Source organism: Carassius carassius, chromosome 12 (assembly GCF_963082965.1).
Source record: "Carassius carassius chromosome 12, fCarCar2.1, whole genome shotgun sequence".
Classification (NCBI taxonomy): domain Eukaryota; kingdom Metazoa; phylum Chordata; class Actinopteri; order Cypriniformes; family Cyprinidae; genus Carassius; species Carassius carassius.
This window is the reverse complement of record NC_081766.1, coordinates 19,250,849-19,270,809: the sequence shown is the minus strand read 5'-3', so window position 1 is coordinate 19,270,809 and position 19,961 is coordinate 19,250,849. Positions and strand designations below refer to the sequence as shown.

General features: G+C 37.9%; 1 pseudogene; it reads right to left on the bottom strand.

The window, feature by feature from the left end:
* Positions 1 to 6,726: 6,726 nt before the first annotated feature.
* Positions 6,727 to 19,961, bottom strand: part of LOC132154343 (kinesin-associated protein 3-like) — a 37,688-nt pseudogene continuing 24,453 nt past the window's right edge.

Here is a 19,961-nt window from a genome sequence, read left to right as displayed (position 1 = left end):
TTTAGTGAATATGAAGATGAGAACATAGTCATTCATGTTCAGTGAATATACTTTAGATTATTAAAGTGCACTCCCTGAAACCTAAAAAAAGGTGTACAAAATAAAGACTATTCTGAAAACTAAATCTAACTCTAGTCATTAGTAACTCAGTTTTCTTGGTGGAAGCATGAAGCAAATTAAATTGTACTCTGTATGTGTCTCTCTAAGATCGTAAGAAGTCTTCAATCCAAATTAAGTCAACTGAACAGCAGCACTTTCTTCATAAATAATAATACATTATATTAGATAATGTAATGTACACAAATCATCGGTTAAGCGTGATAACATGTTATGCTTAATGGATTATTTGTGCACATTCAAACAGTAAGAAAACTCAATTTATAAACATTTGAATATAAAATAGCATTTTGCATTCATATTTGAATGTACATGAACTATTGATCTTTTCCTTAATGAATAATTAAAAGTTATTATAAAGCATCACCAAGCATTTTACTGGGGTCTTGCTATTAATCCTGCTTTTAAATCCAAGGGTGGGCTAACATTTTCTGGAAGAGATTGGTTGGTTTGAAGCATTTGAGTTTTGTAGGAGAAAAAGTTGTCTTGTAGTGACTGGTTAGATGCTTTTATGCAGAAGCTCTATCTGGTGGAGCTGTAGCTGTGGAAGAAAGGCTCAACAGGACGAAAGTCATAGGAAGTGGCAGGACGGAAGTCATAGGCAGTGTCAGGACGTCCGTCGGCTCCATTACTGAGGAAACAGATGTGAATCAAGTGAGCATAAACTGTTACTGTTAACATGTTTCCTCTAAGAGGCACTAGATGGCCTTCTTCCATACATATTATCAGGAGAGATGGGAGAAACATCATTCAGCTTTTGTATTGTCATTGACATTAATTCACCAAGGCCTGCTTTCACAGACAGGGCTTAGTTTAAACTAGGATTAAGCCATAGTTCAATTAGGACAAACTGAATGCACTAACAATATACTTGAATAAGAACAAGATGGAACTAGATAAAAAAGTTTGTCAAGACAAACTTTAAGTTGGCTTGAGAAAGCCTGACCAGAAAGTTTGAAAATGTGAAAAGTTTAAAGTTTAAAAAGATTTAAAGGTTTTAAAAGTTTAAAAAAGAAAGTGATTAAAATATTGCTACCATTACAAGCAAGTGACTACCATGTCATTAGCAGGATTAGCAAAGTTGTTAGCATGTTGCTAGCATGATTAGCAAGTGACTAGCATGTAGTTAGCATGATTAACAAGGTATCTAGCATGTCACTAGCATGATTAGCAAATGACTAGCATGTCGCCAGCATGATAAGGAAGTTACTATCATGTTTCTAACATGATTAGCATGTTGCTAGCATGTCTCTAGCATGTTTCTAAAATGATTAGCATGCGACTAGCATGTTGCTAGCATGTTTCTATCATGATTAGCATGTTGCTAGCATGTTGTTAGCATGACTAGCATGTTGCTAGCATGATTTTAGCATGATTAGCATGTTGCTAACATGACTAGCATGAGACTAGCATGTTGCTAGCATGATTTTAGCATGATTAGCATGTTGTTATAGATAGATAGATAGATAGATAGATAGATAGATAGATAGATAGATAGATAGATAGATAGAAACAGTCCGATAGATAGATAGATAGATAGATAGATAGATAGATAGATAGATAGATAGATAGATAGATAGATAGATAGAATAGTCAGATAGATAGATAGATAGATAGAAATAGTCAGATAGATCGATTGGAAATATTAGATAGATAGATAGATAGATAGATAGATAGATAGATAGATAGATAGATAGATAGATAGATAGATAGATAGATAGATAGATAGATAGATAGATAGATAGATAGAAACAGTCAGATAGATAGATAGATAGATAGATAGATAGATAGATAGATAGATAGATAGATAGATAAGAAATATTAGATAGATAGATAGATAGATAGATAGATAGATAGATAGATAGATAGATTAGAAATATTAGATGGGTTTGAATGAGTTTAAATTGATTAGAAATAGTTCATAGCAGTGAAGCTGGATTAAGTCCAATGGGATTTGGAGCTTGGCTCATCTGAACATCCTGTCAATGAAAGTCTATGGGATTTTTATAATTTTTAATATTCATTTGAATGAAAATCATAAGTTAGAAAAGATATTTTCTTATAGTTGCTAGCATGATTAGCATGTTGCTATCATGTTTCTAGTATGTTGCTAGCATGTTTCTAGCATGATTAGCATGTTGCTAGTATGTTTCTAACATGTTTATAGCATGATTATCATGCTACTAGCATGTTGCCGGCATGATTAGCATGTTGTTAGCTTGTTTCTAGCATGATTAGCATGTTGCTAGCATGTCTCTAGCATGATTAACATGTTACTAGCATGTTTCTAGCATGATTAGCAAGTGACTAGCATGTTTGTAGCATGTTTGTAGCATGATTAGCAAGTGACTAGCATGTCGTTATCATGTTACTAACATGATTAGCATGTTGCTAGCATGTTTCTAGAATGATTAGCATGTTGCTAGTATGTCGCTAGCATTTCTCTAGCATGATTTGCATGTTGCTAGCATGTTTCTAGCATAATTAGCATGTTGCTATCATGTCACTAGCATGATTAGCAAGTAACTAGCATGTCGCTAGCATGTTTGTAGCATGATTACCAAGTGACTAGCATGTCGCTAGCATGTTACTAACATGATCCTAGCATGTTTCTAGCATGATTAGCATTTTGCTAGCATGTTGCTAGCATTATTATCAAGTGACTAGCATGTTTGTAGCATGATTATCAAGTGAACTAGCATGTTCCTAGGATGATTATCATGTTGCTAGCATGTTTCTAGCATGATTAGCATGTTGCTAGCATGTCGCTAGCATGTTGCTAGTATGATTAGCAAGTGACTAGCATGTCGTTAGCATGTTACTAGCATGTTGCTAGCATGTTTCATGTATGATTAGCATATTGCTAACATGATTAGCATGTTGCTAGCATGTTTCTAGCATGATTAGCATGTTGCTGGTATGTCGCTAACATGTCTCTATCATGATTAGCATGTTTTCTAGCATGATTAGCAAGTGACTAACATGTCGCTAGCATGTTTGTAGCATGATTAGCAAGTGACTAGCATGTCGTTGACATGTTACTAGCATGTTCCTAGCATGTTTCTAGCATGATTAGCATGTTGCTAACATGTTTCTAGCATGATTAGCATGTTGCTAGCATGATGAACATGTTTGCTAGCATGTTTCTAGCATGATTAGCATGTTGTTAGTATGTCGCTAACATGTTTCTAGCATGATTAGCATGTTGCTAGCATGTCGCTAGCATGATAAGCATGTTGCTAGCAGGTTTCTAGCATGATTAGCATGTTACTAGCATGTTTCTAGCATGATTAGCATGTTGCTAGCATGTTTCTAGCATGATTAGCATGTTGCTAGCATGAACATGTTGCTAGCATATTTCTAGCATGATTAGCATGTTGTTAGTATGTTGCTACCATTTTTCTAGCATGATTAGCATGACTAACATGTTGTTAACATGATTAGCAAGTGACTAGCATGTTTGTAGCATGATCAGCAAGTGACTAGCATGTCGCTAGCATTTTACTAGCATGTTTGTAGCATGATTAGCATGTTGCTAGCATGTTTCTAGCATGATTAGCATGTTGTTAGTATGTTGCTAACATGTTTCTAGCATGGTTATCATGCGACTAGCATGTTGCTTGCATGTTTCTAGTATGATTAGCATGTTGCTAGCATGTCGCTAGCATAATTTTATCATGATTAGTATGCGACTAACATGTTGCTAGCATGATTAGCATGTGACTAGCATGTCGCTAACTTGATCAGCAAAGTTATTAGCATGTTGCTAGCATGACTAGCATGTCTCTAGCATGTAGTTAGCATGACTAGCAAGTGACTAGCATGTTTCTATGCTAATCCAGGTAAAACCAGTTGATGCAGTTAGAAACCAGCTAAGACCAGCGTCACAGTGGCTAAAACCACTTTAAAACCATGTTAAAAGCATGTTTCTAACCTTATTATCAAGTTACTAACATGTTGTTAACATGTTTCTATGATAATCCAGCTAAAATCAGTTGATTCAGTAAAGAAAACCAGCTAAAACCAGCTAAGACCACATAAGGCCAGCGTGACAGTGGCTGTTTAGCAAGTGACTAGCATGTCGTTAGCATGTTGCTAGCATGTTTCTAGCATGATTAGCATGTTGCTAGCATGTTGCTAGCATGATGAACATGTTGCTAGCATGTTTCTAGCATGATTAGCATGTTGTTAGTGTTGCTAACATTGTTCTAGCATGATTAGCATGTTGTTAGCATGATTAGCATATTGCTAGCATGATTAGCATGTTGCTAGCATGTTTCTAGCATGATTATCATGCGACTAGCATGTTCCTAGCATGATTAGCATGTTTCTAGCATGATTAGCCTTTTTGCTAGCATGTCGCTAGCATTTTGCTAGCATGATTAGCCTTTTTGCTAACATGTCGCTAGCATGATTAGCATGTTGCTAGCATGTTTCTAGCATGATTAGCATGTTGGTTGTATGTTGCTAACATGTTGCTAGCATGATTCGCATGTTGATAGCATGTTTCTAGCATGATAAGCATGTTGCTAGTATGTCGCTAACATGTTTCTAGCATGATTATCATGCGACTAGCATGTTGCTTGCATGTTTCTAGTATGATTAGCATGTTGCTAGCATGTTTTTAGCATGATTAGTATGCAACTTAATAAGTTTAAGACGGATTTCAGTAAGTTGGCTTTCTCAAGCCAACTTAATTAACAAACAAAACCGAGATGAACTCAACAATAAAAACAGCCAAAGGCATAAAAAATAACAAAAATAAAGTATAAAAAAAAAATGAAAAAAGCTTCCCTAAAAACATTTACATGTCCAAAATACCGCAGTATAGTATGTGCCACATATTGTCCCATGCAATTCCAAGATTTTAACCAGTGTAAGCTTTTAACATACTGCATGCTATTGGCCACTGGCAGGAAATATTCTGTGACTGTGACATACAAAATATTCATGTAAATCTGAAGAGTCAGTGTTTTTATAAAAACATACTAAGACTGAACAAAATCAACAGTGATGTTTCATTTTACTCAATGTGCAGAAGTGAGTTAAAACAGCAGAGGTGTGCACCTCCACACGCATTTTACCCTCCTTCAGGATGCACAGAGGCAAAAAAGTTCTGCAGTTTTTAGAAAAATACTGTCCGTTGGCTCTGTCTTCCTCTCTCTAAACTAGGGATGGGACGATAACCGGTTTTATTGATAACCGTGATAAAATGTGCTGAAGGTTAGTAATATCGTTTAAAAATGAATTATCATTAAAACCGTGTTTGATTATCGCGGTTTTAATAACTCACTATTAAATCATGTCCAGCCAGCAACAGTCTGACGCAAGCGCAGCGCACAATGTTTTTTTGTTTTTTTTCGAGAAGGAATGGCGAAAGTCAGTGACTTTTCTATGCTTTTCTATGCTTCTACACTTTTCATTGTAAGGAAGGAAATGCCACAGAATTTAATCTTTCTTTAAATTAAGTGCATAGAGTTGCTTGTTTTATTAGTTGTTTGTTGATTATTAAATATAAAACTTGCTGAAATGTTTTCAGTGTGAGCATCAACTATTTTTGAACACTTTCATCTCGTTTCAACAAAACCGTGATAATATTGATAATCGTGATAATTTTAGTCACTATAATCGTGATATTAAATTTTCATACCGTCCCATCCCTACTCTAAACTAACAGGTTCAAGCTTACATCCTTTAAATTATGAGCTGTTTGCCTTGCCCCTATGTGCCCACATTACATTGTGCTGTTTTTAGCCTCGTATGACCTCCAGTAATCAAACACAGCTCCTCTTAGCTCACGCACTCTTAACACTCTGCTGTCTAAAATATGTTGTTTTCCTATTGGCATGTCAGATCTGTCAGACTGAATCTGAGCAGCAGGTAAAAGGGATTCCTCTTGGGGGCCACCTGTAGGTGCTCTAAGCCTCTGTTTTTGACTAAATTCCTTGAAAGCAAGTTCTTTAGAAAGAAATGCACGCTTCCAGAGTTCATGGTAATCATCTACAGAGCGAGAGCTTTTATTGTGCCGAGAATTTATAGCGGTGCGTTATCGGAGTTCATTTTGCGCTTCAACTTGGTATCATCACGTCATTAATTACAGGATGATATTAACACCCAAAATTGAATTCACAGTCTGATAAGAAAATTCGTATTTATGTGAATATAGTCTACGATTTATGGCCTGTGATTCGTAGCGAGCACATTCCTGTCCAATTATGAGGCAGCCTGTCACCTCTTCCTGCACGGGGCTCCAAAACAGGGCAATAAAAAACTGAGTGGGGATGGGATTGACAGCTCATAGGGAGCAAGGTCAGCCCTGAAGTTCTAGGAGGGGAAACGGCCAAAGGTGTTCATAAAAAAAAGACCTTGTTAACCAGACATTGTTTCATAGCTCAGAAGAGTGTGTTTGTACAGGAAACGGGTCTCGGCTCTTTTATAAAAGGACATTCCTCCTCCTTTTTTCTCCAAGTTGTTCTCCATCCTGTGCTTTGATCTCCCGTTCCTGTCACTTCTCCGGTTACATGCCCCACCTTGGCTGTGTCAAATCAACAGCACCCCCTTTTTCCCCTTTCTTCATCCCTTTTTTCTATTTTCCTCCTGCGTTCTCGTTCAAGCTCCCCAAGGCTTTAGGGACACACAGTGCCACACGGCTTGACTAAAGGTGGATTTGTCAGTCTGATGCGTGCACACAACAGACAACCACAGAGAACTGGTTTTCCTCGGGGACATCAGAAGTCTGTCGGCAGACAGTGTGTCCCGCTGGATTTGGGCATTTTGAACAATCAGCAATTGTTCAAAAAACAAAACAAAAACATCAACAAAAAAAACACTATGCATACATTATACACATTATGTTCAATATTCAAAGTGGTGTCACTTTTGTCTTAAACATTTGGAGTCAGTATGATTTTTATATTTTGTAAAAGTTTTTATGTAGTATTGAATTAAAAAAATTAATTCATAAAATTCATAAATTCATTTATTTTAATATGTAATTTATTCCGATGATAGCAAAGCTGAATTTTCAGCATCATTACTCACATGATCCTTCAGAAATAATTCATAACATGCTGATTCGATGCTCAAGAGACATTTCTTATTATTATCAATGTTGAAAACAGATGTGCTGCTAAATATATTTTTGCATACATACATACATACATATATAGGATTCTTTGAAGAAAGTTTAAAAGAAGCAATTATTTAAAATGGAAATCTTTTTAAAATAATAAATGTTTTTATAGACACTTTTTCACAACTTAATGTGTCCTTGCTGGAAATTAATTATAATAAAAGTATTATTTTCTTATTCTAAGTCATACTCAAATACAATAACACATAATTTCTGCCATACAAACAATGCAAATTACTTTAGTTAAGCAATCTTGGTTTTATTTATATATACATTTAAGAATGAAACTTAAACTTTCTGATAATGCTGTGCTATTTTATTACTTCTATACCAAGCAACCCTACATGGGAATCCTGATAGACCACTTGAATTCATCAAATACCTGTCTCTCAGGTTGGCATGTGAAGTAAACAACTCCTAAAGGCCTGCGTTCACACATATCGCTTCACAAGTGTCTTAAGTAAAGGCTGAAACTCTATTTGATTATTATTGTAACCTCTGTCACTCAAAGCTGCCCACTCAAATTAATCCATTCATCCCAGGACCCTAATGTTGCCCCCCAACCCTCAGTGTATATTTGAAATGTATCGCTTTACAAAGAGCTGCTGGAGAGCTCGCCCCTCCATCTGGATCCCTGCTTCTCTCCTCATCCACATGACCACCCGTCGGCACTCAGCGCCCCCAGCCGTCAGTCTGCAAAGTACCCAGATCCCCACCCAGCCAAAACAAACAGGCCAACGAGGAGCACATTCTCCATACAAAGCACACGTCCAGTGAAATAGATGGCATCAAGTATGCACTATCAGGGCAAGTGTAGACTACAAGAGTATGTATGTACTATCAGAGCTGCATATCGAACACAAGTGGGGGATCCGTTTCCTCACAGATCAGCTCTTTGGCAGGCTGAGAGAGTCAAAGTGAGCACTGAATTGGATGGAGAGGTGAAATGTTATTTCATCTGTATTCGTGTGTCTGTGTGTGTGTTTGTAGAGGAATGTGAACAATATATCTGGCTGCATGGGACTTAAAAGGAATGTTTATTATTGGGCCAAAAGAATGTCGCTGCAGAGAGCAAGAAAACGTCAGAGTATAGAGCCTGGTGCTTTGTTGGCCAGCTGTGATCATACTGTCCAAATGATTAAAAGAAAAGTACAAAAGCTGCTAAAATTGTTTAATGTAGAAGATTTGCTGTTTTAAGAACACCTAAAAACCAGTCTTATTATATAAAATATCATGAACACATCAGCAGTGTTTCATATGCCAGTGCTATTATCAAGGTTTCTTAAAAAAATTAAAAATAAAATAAAAAACTGATAAAAAAACTTATATATATATATATATAAAACCTTAAATAGGATATTTTTTCTAAAACACACTGTTTGGTATCATAGGGTACGTAAAAAAATATGAACTACTGCTCCGCAATCATAGCCTAAAACAGCTACTGTACGAATGCAAACAGCCTGACAAGCTTGAGAAAGACAATCCAAATCTGTTTGACTTTCTTTTTTCTGTGCAACGTTAAAGAAGATATTTTGAGAAATGTAAAGAAACATTCTTCAAAATATCTTCTGTGTTCCGCAGAAGAAAAAAAAAAGTCACATAGGTTTGGAAAGACAAAATTGAGCATGAGTGACGCATGATGACAGAATTTAATTTTCAGGTCAAGTACCCCTTTAAGATTTCTTTATGTAAATAAGGCTTAACTTAATCATTAGGCATTGATATGTAAACCATATATTAATGAGCATCAATGTTGTGACATCATTAATGTGATATCATTATCATTACAAGGGAGTGTGATGCGTTTCTATGTTATGAAACTTACAATAAATTTGGTCTTTTTTTTCAGTTTTTGGTGAAAAACTGCCTTCATTCATTATTAGCACTGTCAATTCAGTATGTTAACTGACTGAGATTAATTATAGATGGTTCAATCATTTTCTTAGAAAAATCATTTTTTATATATAATTCTTTTAGTTGAAATTGCCAGCACTATTAATTAACAAAATACAGTCAAAACAAAAATCTTTTCACACATGTATATAACGCAAGGAACGCTGACGAGGGTAACAGTGTTGAAGTCTCCATTCTGAGAGTGGAACTGGCTGTAGAAGTCTGGACTGAGGCCTTGCTCAGGGGGCATCATACCGTCTGCACACACACACACACACACACACACAGTACATAGAGCAAACAAACATATGAGACAGTGACCCAGCAGAGCCACTTCCACCCAGCCACTCACCTCATCTATCTTCCTGACAACCTCTCACTACGACAATCCTTTGATGACACCAACTCCAGCATCACAATCCCCATGCAAAAGTCTGGAAATCTAAATGTAAGGCTTTAACTTTCTGTGTCTGTCAAGTTGTGGCAGAGCATGTCAAGCAAGTGGTGTTAGCAGACAAGTGGTCTCAGCCATGTTCCTCCGTGGGGTATTTGGGGTGTAATCTGTGGTTTCTAACCAGCGCTGTAGAAGATATCGGGCTGCTCCAGGGCGTCCGGGTAGTCTCCATACAGGTAGGGATCGGCGTCCTCCATCTGTCTGCTTTCCACCATCTCAAGCCACTGTGAGTTATGCCAGCGAAACTTCTCACTTTGGATCTTCTTTCCCCACCCTTCATCGTACTCCTTTGTAGAACACACACAAACATGTATATTTATTCACCGGAGATGTGTTACTACCCTCTAACCAAAATTATTACACGCAGCTGTGCAAATTCATCCATTTCAACTTGTCAAAACAGCGCTGCCACTCAGTATCTCAGTGCCAGCTCAACTTGAACTCTCCACAAGAGATTTCCAGTGAATATCTGAGCGAGAGGGTCAGGCCTGGCAATCTACCATTTACCGCTGCACAGACTTCTAACACCATCTGAAGAAGATTGATTTCATTCCACAATGAGGGCTTCTGTCTGAGCAGGGTTTTCCCTATAGGCTGTTGCCGCTGATGGTGCCACAGAGAAACAGAGCTCTGGCTGAATCCAGTGAGGTCAGTTATTAAAGGTGCAGAGCCCACAGACACAGCGCCTCGCCCACAGAGCCATGCTTTCTGCCCAGTGCATGTCAAGTGTGCCACTTTGTTTACGTCAGCCTCCATCTTAAAGGTGAAGGTGAAAAGGTGAAGTGACATTCAGCCAAGTATGGTGACCCATACTCAGAATTCATGCTCTGCATTTAACCCATCCAAAGTGCACACACACACTGTGAACACACACCCGGAGCAGTGGGCAGCCATTTATGTTGCAGCGCCCGGGGAGCAGCTGGGGGTTCGATGCCTTGCACAAGGGCACCTATGACGTGGTATTGCCAACCCGAGATTCGAACCCACAACCCTAGGGTTAGGAGTAAAACTCTCTAACCACTAGGCCACGACTTCCCCATTAGAACAGGAACCTGTTCTAATAAAACTGAATGAAGTGTGACTACATAATCAGACCTCGGTTATTTAGGTGTATAACAAATACGAATCAATCAATTCACATATACACTACTGTTCAAAAGTTTAGGGTTGGTATGATTGCAGCTGTAAAGAGTCATTCTTTAAACCCTTTTGCAAGGAGCTTAAAGTTAACATGAAATCAAAACTGACTGTTGCACATTTGTCCAAATAAAAAAATGACTTGGCTTCTTTGGCTGACATCGCACACTCATATTTTTCAAACCACAAGACCATTTTCCAATCAATTGCTGATGGATAAAAGTCCTACCTTACTTTTTTTTAGTTGAATATCCTGCTTCAGCATCACATTATAGAAGCAAAATGTGTAGCAAATGTTAGCCTTTAACTTATAAGTTCATGTGGGCGTTTCTCATGAATGCCTTAAGTTTAGCCAGCTCTGATAATATCCAGTATTCGGTAAAGAGAGCATAATTTTGCCATGACTAACCTTACAAGAATCTGTTTTCACTACATTTTAAACAATATAAATATACTTGTGTAGATCATTCCCTGAAAAGATTTTTTTATTTTTTTTACATTGCGTGATGTTTTGGGTATATTACTTGAAAAAAGAAAATGTCACACAGCTTTGGAGTTACAGGGTGGGTAAATTATGACAAAGTTTTTATGGGGTGTACTATCCCTTTAAGAAAATGAGCTTTGTTAAATGCTTAAACTTAAACTAGACAAAGCATTTCACTTTTTTTTATTAGTGTAGCATTAGCTCTGTAGGCTGAGGCAACGGAGGGGTCTGCTGGAGCTCAGAGCTCAGAGCTCAAGGCCAGCTCTCTGTCCCAGGGTCTAAAGGGCCACAGAGGCGTCCTGCCGCTGCCTGCTCCGCTGAATGAAAATATGGATTAATCAGCCGAGGCCCCCTGTGGCAGAACCTGAGTAAATAAGCCCTGTTTCTCTTTTCTCTGCTCTGTCCATTCATCATGTGGACAGCAGTGCAGAGCTGCGCGGGAGCCCGGGGCTAGAAGCCCGCTGCAAAGCCCAGAGGGCCAGTGAGAGTACACATTCACACAAACCTGCACCCACGATTTTAAAAGGAATACTTCAGCCAAAAGAGAGCATTCTATCATCATTTAATACCTTTGGATGAACTATCCCTTCACTACTCCATTACTAGAACATTCCTAGCAGTGGACTATCAAAAAAAAAAAGTAAAAAAAAATTCCCAAAACTGCCAAAATTGTTTCCTTTCTGAAGGTATAATCATTTACCAAGATAATCTGAATTAATCAATTAATTAAGCTTGAGATGGCGCAATGCAATATATAAACATTTTACAATTTATACTTATTTATAAAACTTACTTTGAAATGACCTTATGTGGAAAAAAGCCTTTTTCATAGAACGGCTGATGAAAATGTACATCCGCATACTTGATATCAATGTCAAACATGTCAGTCTGCTGAGCCAGAGCTATACATCTGCACTTTCTCTGTCACCACGGATACAAACCAGATCCCACACGCACGCTTTCATGTGGCCGAGGCTTAACGAGCAGGCTAATAAAGTGAATGAAACACTTCCCCAAACAATCCTGCCTCTTAAGGGTTCACCACCAATTACTGCTATCTAATGTCAGTGAGTGAGCATTAACTGCAAAGATCTTATCGGCACTGTAAACACACATGGTCAGCGTTGAGCAAGAACACACACACAGATACACACACACACACTGAAGTCTCTGATTTGGATTTGAGTGCACATATGTAGTGGGGTATTTTGTGGAAACTTACGGCAATAATGTCCAGAGTGTTGTCACAAACCTGCCGGATCTCCGCATTTTTGTCATGCATAAGGTCGATGAGGTAGGCTGGGGCCTCTTTGAGATACAGTTAAGGAGTTCACAATTCAGTTAAATTATTGTAATTGTGTCGCCTCAATTACCATTATTACAAGTTTCAATAAGTGAAAAATATTTGCATCTACATCTAAGAGAATAGTCTTGATATTTTATCATGCCATGTAAAAACCTGCATTGTCTGCATTTGAGTCCCACTGGTCTGGTCTTAGGCAGTCTGATATTGGTCTTGTATTGGTATTTTACTGTAAAATGTCTTGTCAAGCAACCTTAAAAAAGTGCTTTGTGACGGAACATCAAAAATAGCATTTAATATGTCTGAAATCAATCAACCTGTTACAGTGCAGTCAAACTTTGTCTTTTTTTCTCCATCTGTCTAGATGTGAAAATAATCAATACTGCAGCTAAATGTAAGATCAAATTAAGACTGAAGGACTCAACAGTATCAACGCAGCTGTGAACACATTTACAAAACTTCTGCACAGATAAACATACACAGAAAGGATACGAGTGTCCTTAATGATGACATCTCTGGTGGCCTGTTGGAAGACCATCTGGTAGAAAACATAGATGATCTGACACACTAATTCATCGTCTTCCTGTTGGGCTGATAACAGCAATACAACCAGATCAAGAACATTCACGAAATAAATCATTTTGCTTCATCCGAAGGATTTAATCAATAATGTTTCCTCACAGACATATTATTATATGATGGCACAATTGTGTCCTTATCATGAGAATATCTGCACATCAGCATTAAGCTGTAATGCGATACGGCAAACCAACAAACATACACACTCCATTGCAGCTGCGCAGGCATTTCCTATCCAATGGTGCCTGTTCATGTGAGCTGACGTTCAAAACCTCCTCCGGTGGACCATGTTTATGTATGAAGGCTCTCGTGAGAAGCTGCCATTTGGGGAAAGTATCAACTTTTCCTCTGAAATGATACAGAAAGCTCCTATGGAGAACTGTGCAGTTGTAGCTGCCCCCTCCTAACTTTAATAAAAGCCTTTATTTCAATTTCGATCTGGCTCAGAACGCTCTCGTCCCTGGGGTCGAAATTCCTCCAGAAGAATGATAGCAAAGAGGCTAGCTGCTCCATGGGACCAGAAACTGAATACCGCTACAGCAAGGAGCTGTACAAGCTTTGCACAAGCTACAAATAACATCACAGAGAACATGTCAGCACCTCTTCAGATGAGAAAGAGCCATTGAACGAGTATATGAACACAAGTGCTGAAACGTTGTGTATAAATAAAACAATACCCAAGCATCTGTCAATGCGGCGTTGCCACATAATGCTTATCGCGGGGAAAACAAACGTCAGATTTGTTATTGCATTGTTGTGTTCAAAGTTATAAAATATTATATGTCAAGCAGTGCAAAAACATTTCAGATGTTGAATTTCATGTAATTGTGTCTGGAGCGGGAAAAAATAGGCCAATTTTTCTCTTTGAGAGGAGCTGTATATGTTGGGACGGACGGTTGCTATTGGCCTATTGGCTATCCACCTCTTTGGCCCCTTAAACGTTTATTCTTTTCATGGCAAGGAAGAGCCCCGCCATCAAGCATTTATTGAAATCAGGGCTCACATTGAGCAGAACCAGCAAATCTGATGCATGCCATGAACCTGGTGCTTTCCTGTTCCTGAAAACACTGTCACTTTCCAGCACATAATGCATAAAGCGAGAACCAGCCCTCCGTGTCCCACGCAGCCATGGGCTGTTTATTTATTCTGATTTATTCCAATTTAATATTAGTTTAGTCTAAATAAACTCTTCAAAACTCATTTCATCAGATCACATTAGGGAAAACAAAGCATGCCAAATTGAAATCTGGTACTTGAGTGGCTACAGACACGCAAAGCACGAGGGCAGCTGTTGCGATGCGGCCAAACAAAAGTAGAAATCAAAACAGCACTGATCTTTTCTTCTGGAAATTATTTTTATGGCTAGCGATAATGAAAAAGTTTTTACGTTGAGAGGGTTTGAAGATCCGGCTGTTTCTTTACGCACTCATGCTCTGGCTCAATGAATGAATGTGTTTAAATGTTGGGCATTTAGCAGCTCAATAAGACCAGGAATGATGCCAGACTTAGCCAGCATGACGGCACAGGAGTCGTCCATTGACACCGTACCCATAATGATCACCACCTCCAGCATCAGGTCATCCTCTACTGAGCCTGAAACAGAGGTCAAAGGTCAAATCTGAAAATCATAATGAAAAATGGTATTTCGTACTACTCCAATAAGGAATGCCAATGGATGGCTTACAACCAAAAGTTGGGCTGTTTTTTCACACAATATTGGATAACAAGAGAAAAATGACCAAAATCTTGTAAAGTTTGTGATCTAACATCTACATAAGCATTTTACTATATGCAGCAGGCTGCATATTAGCTTTCCATTTCAAATATACCCTGAAACACCTACACAAGGCTTTACCTGGTTTGAGGTGGTCTTTGAGGTAGGGCATCAGGTTGTACTATTTCAGCAGGAGCTCCCAGTCCAGGTCAGGTATGGTGAGGTTTGCCATTGTACCCAAGCACTCAATAACAAACTCTTCATCGCCCTCCCGCTTGATCCGAGCAGCCAGATCACCCACATAGTCCTGAAGGATAAATGACAAAATATCTTTAGGTGTTTGTTCATTTAGCACCATTTCAATTTTGCTTCATGAAATTACGAATTAAAAAAAATTTGGGGCTATCAGATATATAAAAGAATAATAAGTTGTAATTATTATAATTACCGGCCACACTATGTATTTTTGATTGATGATTAAAAGTCTAAGTCAATTCAACAATGCCAAATGATGCTTTTATGTTTTAAAAGTTTATAATGTGTAACTTGTGGCTCTTAATTGAATGGCAGGATATTGTATTTACACTGAAGAGCTGTTTCGGAGGTCCATCGTGCTGTGAGATGTTCCTGATCATTTTCATCAGCAGCGGGTCCTTTAGTTTGAGTGCTCTTTTCATCAGCATCTTCAATCCATTACCTGCAGAGCAAAACACAAATAACCATGTCACCCAGAGACTGATCAGACGTTTGAGCAGATTTCATGTATTATTTATTACAGAAGAGCAACAGTTGTTGCTGATGTGTGAAAGCATGCTTTATTACATGTAAACAGAGATGTATTGACAGTGTTGCTCAGCGTTGCATGTTATTCCAGGAGAAATGGATTCAGGCTCCTACCCTCACAGATAGTCTGAGCGTTAGTTTTATTAGCAGCCAGGTTGATGCAGAACGAAATGAGTTCTGTGTCGATTCTCTCTTCACCATTATCAAAGAGCATTGGCATGAGCTGCTCACACAGAAACAAACAGGAAAAAATATCAGAAACTCTGGGGTTTCCAATCTTTCTTTACTGCTGAAAACAGGGCACCAAAAACAGTTTTTACTTTTTACAGAGGCAACAGCAAATGCATTTAAATCACAACTGCTGGAAGCAGTGTACTAGATGCTTGAAAACTCACACTGATTAACATGATGGCACAACTTAGACCCTTTTAGACCGGTTTATTCATTTCAGTTCACTTATACTGCATGCCATGCTTCAGGTTCACCTCTAAACTTTTATGTTTCCAAATGTAAAGTAGCAAAGAATCAGGAAATCAATATTTTATTAAATAAGATTATCTACTGTAAGTATAATTCTTATGATGAATATTATTTATTATAATTTATGTTAGAGTTATAGTGCTATTATTTTTGTTACAATTAAATGTTAATTGTAATTTAAAAATAAATTCACTAATAATAAAGAGTACTATTTACTATTACTATTAACAACAACAACCTTAATCTGGGCTGACACTTGTCTGACAGACAAGTATCTTAAAAAAAGCTTAATCTAATGTGAAGCCTGGAATAGTTTGTCAGATCAGGGCACATTTGTGGTTTCCAAATGTCCTCAGAGAGTGATATCACAATGGCCCTACTGAAGCACATTTCAAAACTGAGGAGCATTGCATGTGGAGCATCGTGCAACAATCAGAGGGAAAACAAAAGAAAAAAAACAAATGATGAAAGAGGCAGTTCCTGACAGGGAGAAGTATTAGTGCTGTCAGTGTTGGCGAAAGGATTGCTATTTGTGATTTTGTTCAAAAGCCAGAGAGAGTTGAGAAAATATCCCACAGTCCGCTTCAATCAGGTCAATGCTGCAGCTGAGAACAGCCCAATAAGATAGACTTGGCAGGCCTATCTTTAGGAGATTGGATTCAGCATGTGTGGATAAAAAGAGGGATAAGGACATGAACAGATGAAGAGAGAGGTGCTCCATAGGCCGCAATGGGTACAGGCCGTGGTGTGGGCCAGTTGGATGTTGAACAGGAAGGAACAAACAGACCAACGCAGGCCTGTGAAGAGGCAGCAGTAAGCAATCAGGCCTTTCCCATATTGAGTATCACACAACCTGGTCCCAGGCCTCCAAATCACACAGTCTAGACTCACTGGCACCTGCTTGCTCCTATTTACCAGCAATGGGAGGCCCTCCCTCGTACCCCTGAGTCATCCCCTCCCTCCCACCTCCGTCTCTGAGCTCTCCATGGTTTCATAGCTCCATAAGCCCTGCAAGCATTTCTTCACACACACACACACACACACACACACACACACACACACACACACACACACACACACACACACACACACACACACACACACACACACACACACACACACACACACACACACACACACACACACACACACACACACACACACACACACACACACACGCCTAACAGCTTTGAGTAATTATAGCAAGACCTCTTTGTGGCAGAGGAATGGGTCCAATGCAGGGCCCCTTCTCGCCAGTTCAGAACCCAGAGCAGTGAGGCCGTTTGATCTAAATCCTAAACCCTCCCTTAAAGAAGAGGGTGCAGTCTAACTGCCAGCACAGACCTGAGGGACCCCAGATCCACAGACACAAATGGAAACACGGATGAAGCTATCGATATAGAGTCAGGGGAGTCTTCAAAAAGAGAAAGAAAAAGAAAGGACAAACAAACTAAAGAACGAATGAAGGAACGAACAAATGAATAAACAAACGCAAGAACCCAAGAACAAAAGAAAGAACGAATGAAGGAACGAACAAATGAATAAACAAACGCAAGAACCCAAGAACAAAAGAATGAACATAATAACAAAGGAAAGAAAAGACAGAAAGAAACAGAAGAATGAAAGAACTAAAGAAAAAAGGAACAAAAGCATGAACAACTGAAAGACAGAACAAATGAAAGAAATAAAGAGCAAATGTATTAAAGAAAGAAATGAATAAACAAATAAAAAAGAATGTATAAACAAATGAAAGAACAAATAAAACAAATGAGAGGATTAAAAGAAAAAGTGTAAGAAATAAAAACATGAGCAAGTGAAAGAAAGAAAGAAAGAAAGAAAGAAAAGCATAGCACACCTCCCCAAGGAGTCCCACAGCTATTCTGACATCATGCCCTGACCGTCTCCAGGCGGATTGGCAGAAAAATTAGGTTGAGGAATTTAACTTTTCTTTTTTTTTTTTTTTTTTTTTTTTTTTTTACAAGCATCTGGTAGACATTTTCACCCAATTAGAGAAGACAAGCATTTTAAAGATGACAACGCTCGGGCAGAAGTTGTTTCAAAGAAATTGTACCCAGGCAATTGCTGGTGACCCCACAGAGGCCCCCTCCAATTAAATTAGCTCTGTTATCTCATTAATGCCATCTGAGAGAAAGGCAGTGCTGCAATTAGCCCACTTTACAGCATAAGGTGAGGTGCACACATGATACAGTGCATACATGACACACCACAGCAGCAAAAACAGGTTCGAAATAGCATAATACAACATACCTTTTAGTACTTGTGCAGTACAATATAGATTAGATAGATAGATAGATAGATAGATAGATAGATAGATAGATAGATAGATAGATAGATAGATAGATAGATAGATATAGTAAGCCTTATGTTCAGAACACAGGATAAGTATATACTGCTTTACTTACAATTTTTTTAATTGTTAATCAAAACTATAATAATATAATTTTTGTAATTTTAAACTTACAAAAAAGACAAACAAATTTCTTAAAAGTTTAATTAGTATCACCACAGAAAGCATTTTGACCTGCCTGACCCTAACCCACATAAAGAGCTTTTATAATCTACATTAATAACTAATAATTCACTTGATGATAAAAAACAACAACAATGAATTTGAGCTGAAACACAAGGACACATTTTCTATGTGTATTTATGATTTGATTTGAACAAAAACAGTGCATCCTTGTGTCACGGCTGACAAAAGAGCATAAGCTGCCTGGCGTTTAGCTGATATTCTCCAAAATGGCACTAGGCTGATGCAGAGAGATACAGAGGAGACAAATTGTTTAATTAAGTCATTATTTTTATTTTCTTCATGTACAAAAATTATTCTCATTGCTTTATAACGTTACGGTTGAACCACTGATGGCAGATGGACTATTCTGATGATGTCTTTCATACTTTTCTTTGACTTTGACAGTGTAATTTACTTGGCAGTTAATGGGGTCATATGATGCTTTTTTAAAGATCATTATTGGTGTATTTGGTGTAACAGAATATGTTGACATGCTTTAATATTCAAAAAACACATTATTTATTTTTTAAATACTGTATATTATTGTAGGTCCTCTAAAATACAAAAATACAAGTTTGTTTGGCAGGGTCCCCCTGCTAAGATTCGCCTTCCAGTGGATAAATATCATGTTAACGGTGTTGAAGTCAGATGGCCTTATAAAGACTAACTTTTTATGTTTTTGACTTTCACATCTGGGGTCAGTCCATCTATCTCTGTTTTCCATGTTTGTGGAGTAAGTCTATGTAAACTATGTTTACATGCCTTTTTAAGAATGGTGGGTGCTGGAGTTTCATATGATATGTGTTCGGCCAATCAACGTAGACTTACATCACTGGCAGTTCCTATTGTGCTAGTTAAACTCTTCTCAGAAGTAGGAGCTAATTTAGTCCCCTAAAAAAGAATTCATATGAATAAAACTGTGTCCAGTCCTGCAGTTTGAAAAAACCAAAAGGCATGTATGCCAAAAGTTACAGGAACATGAAAATGTTCGACCGGTGCGAAAGGCTCATTACATTACTTCATTACTGAAAAACGTCATCTGATTACAGTAACATGTCACTATGATAAGAGAAGGGAATGATGTGTGTGTCCTGGCAGGAAATCCTTCCTATTCCTGTTAACAATTAATTTTGGTTTGCTTTCTTTTAAAACGATAGTTCACCCCAAAGTAAAAAAAAAAATCGTTCATCATTTACTAACCCTCATTTTCTTCCAAACCTATTTGACTTTCTTTCTCCTGTGGAACATAAAATAATATTTTTTGAAGATTATTGTTAACCAAATAATTTCAGTTTCCACTGAATTCCAATGAAGTGTTTATCGATCTAATAGGAGTTGATGGAAACCGA